The following is a 3320-nucleotide window of genomic DNA, read 5'->3' as shown; positions in this document are numbered from 1 at the left end:
CAGGGACGCGCAGCTGGGTCTCCGCGGGCCCCGGGGACGGTGTGTTCGGGCCCTGGACGGTGTGTTTGCCCCCCGATCAATTCGCAGCTGGTCTCCCCCGCGCTTCTGTGTGGAGGCGCCTGGTTTAATAAGAGTGTCGGTGCGTGAGCTCTGAACGGCCGTGTGGCTCGGCCGGAGGACGTGCCACGGAGGACACGGAACTTGGCTCCTGGGACCCGGGGTCCGAGGCTTCCTGTCGTCTGTTTCGTTCATTTGAATCTCAGGGTGGGGCTCGGTGTGGTCGGGGCCACCGCGTGGGGCAGCGAGCACAGGCCAGCCCTCGCTTCTCGTCACTCTCTGAACCGGCGTCTGTCGTGGGGGGATTTCAAACGCAGACAAACCAGCGAGCATCGAGTAGTGAGTGTCCGTGCGTTCACCCTTCAGCTCTAGTCATTGCCCGTGTGCCGCCATGCTTCTTTCTAGATGCTTCCATATGTATGCAAATTGATCTCAGAGGGGAAGGGAGAGGGAGAGAGCGGGAGAGGGAGAGAGAGAGAGCGAGAGAAACATCAATGATGAGAGAGAATCATGGATCGGCTGTCTCCTGCACGCCCCCTGCTAGGGATGGAGCCCGCAACCTGGGGCACATGCCCTTGACCGGAACCGAACCTGGGACCCTTCAATAGGTGTGTGTGTGCCTCTGTGTGTGCATAGGTATGTGTGTCTGCATGCGTGTGCATAGGTGTGTGTATCTGTGAGTGTGTGCGCATAGGTATGTGTGTCTGCATGTGTGTGCATGTGTGTGCATAGGTGTGTGTGTCTGTGCGTGTGTGCATAGGTAGGTATGTGTATCTGTGCGTGTGTGTGCATAGGTATGTGTGTCTCCCTGTGTGTGTGCATGTGTGTGCATGTGTGCATAGGTATGTGTGTCTGCATGTGTGCGTATGTGTGCATAGGTGTGTGTGTGCACGTGTGTGTGCATAGGTGTGTGTGTGCGCGCATGTGTCCATAGGTATGTGTGCTTGTGTGTGCATAGGTGTGTGTGTGTAATACATTTCCTTTGGTGCATGTGGTTTTGTGTGTGTCTGTGTGTGTGTGTACGTGTGCATAGGTATGTGTGTGTCTGCATGTATGTGTGCATAGGTATGTGTGTGCCTCTGTGTGTGCATAGGTATGTGTGTCTGCATGTGTGTGCATAGGTGTGTGTGTCTGCATGCGTGTGCATAGGTGTGTGTATCTGTGAGTGTGTGCGCATAGGTATGTGTGTCTGCATGTATGTGTGCATAGGTGTGTGTGTGCACGTGTGTGGGCATAGGTGTGTGTGTGCACGTGTGTGGGCATAGGTGTGTGTGTGCACGTGTGTGGGCATAGGTGTGTGTGCGTGTGTGCATAGGTGTGTGTGCGTGTCTCTGGGGCAGAAGCTTAGAAGTGGGTCACGGGCGGGTGCATTTTTTGCCCTTAGACCCGCCAGCTGCCCCCCCCAGCCCATCATTTCCGTCAGCAGAGAAGCAGATGCCGCGTGGAGACAGGACGGGGACAGCTCCCCGCGGAACCTCAGGGAAGGGCGGGTTCCGTTTGGATGCATCCCCCAGGGGGGCGCCTGCAACGCTAGCACGGAACCTCCAGCCTCACTCTCCCATCCCGGAATGGGAGTGTGTGCTTGTGTGTGCATAGGTGTGTGTGTGTACGTGTGTGTGCATAGGTGTGTGCGTGCGTGTGTGTGCATAGGTGTGTGTGTCTGCATGCGTGTGCATAGGTGTGTGTATCTGTGAGTGTGTGCGCATAGGTATGTGTGTCTGCATGTGTGTGCATGTGTGTGCATAGGTGTGTGTGTCTGTGCGTGTGTGCATAGGTAGGTATGTGTATCTGTGCGTGTGTGTGCATAGGTATGTGTGTCTCCCTGTGTGTGTGCATGTGTGTGCATGTGTGCATAGGTATGTGTGTCTGCATGTGTGCGTATGTGTGCATAGGTGTGTGTGTGCACGTGTGTGTGCATAGGTGTGTGTGTGCGCGTGTGTCCATAGGTGTGTGTGCTTGTGTGTGCATAGGTGTGTGTGTGTACGTGTGTGTGCATAGGTGTGTGCGTGCGTGTGTGTGCATAGGTGTGTGTGTGCGCGTGTGTCCATAGGTGTGTGTGCTTGTGTGTGCATAGGTGTGTGTGTGTACGTGTGTGTGCATAGGTGTGTGCGTGCGTGTGTGTGCATAGGTGTGTGTGTGCGCGTGTGTCCATAGGTGTGTGTGCTTGTGTGTGCATAGGTGTGTGTGTGTACGTGTGTGTGCATAGGTGTGTGCGTGCGTGTGTGTGCATAGGTGTGTGTGTGCGCGTGTGTCCATAGGTGTGTGTGCTTGTGTGTGCATAGGTGTGTGTGTGTACGTGTGTGTGCAGGTGTGTGTGTGTACGTGTGTGTGCATAGGTGTGTGTGTGCATGTGTGTGCATAGGTGTGTGTGCGTGTGTGCATAGGTGTGTGTGTGCATGTGTGTGCATAGGTGTGTGTGTCTGTGCGTGTGTGCATAGGTAGGTATGTGTATCTGTGCGTGTGTGTGCATAGGTATGTGTGTCTCCCTGTGTGTGTGCATGCATAGGTGTGTGTGCGTGTGTGCATAGGTGTGTGTGTGTGTCTCTGGGGCAGAAGCTTAGAAGTGGGTCACGGGGCGGGTGCATTTTTCGCCCATAGACCCGCCAGCTGCCCCCCAGCCCATCATTTCCGTCAGCAGAGAAGCAGACGCCACCTGGAGACAGGACGGGGACAGCTCCCCGCAGAACCTCAGGGAAGGGCGGGTTCCGTTTGGATGCATCTCCCAGGGGGGCGCCTGCAACGCTAGCACGGAACCTCCAGCCTCACCCTTCCATCCGCGGAATGGGAGCATCGGCCCGGGAGGCGCTCTCTCCGTTGCGGCCTCGTGGGCCTGTACCGTCAGCTTCTGGGGCAGGACAAAAACCATGGGATTTCTTGGTTAGTTTTGTAAAAGCCCAAGTTAGTATTTCTTCTTTTTTAAAATGTATCTTTATTGTTCCAAGTATTACCGATGCCCCTTGTGCCCCCCATTGGACCCCCTCCATCCCGCGTACACACACACACACACACACACACACACACACCCAGGGCTCACACGCTATTTTTTTATCTGTTGCAAAACCATCACCACAATCTCTCGTCAGCATCCATCCCCACACGGAGGTACAATATGTTTTTTCTCATGAAGCAATCGGCCAATTTCCTGCCAGCAGGCAGGCCAGCCTGGTCTTGCCCCCAAATCCAATTTCTCAAAAGAAACGGAGAATCCAAATGTATATGTTCTCTCTCATTTCAAAGAGTGGCCAGCCCTCCCCCTCTGTCCC

The sequence above is a fragment of the Myotis brandtii genome, unplaced genomic scaffold, assembly GCF_000412655.1.
Source record: "Myotis brandtii unplaced genomic scaffold, ASM41265v1 scaffold97, whole genome shotgun sequence".
NCBI lineage: Eukaryota > Metazoa > Chordata > Mammalia > Chiroptera > Vespertilionidae > Myotis > Myotis brandtii.
The sequence above is the reverse complement of the archived record's forward strand: the minus strand, read 5'-3'. Positions refer to the sequence as shown.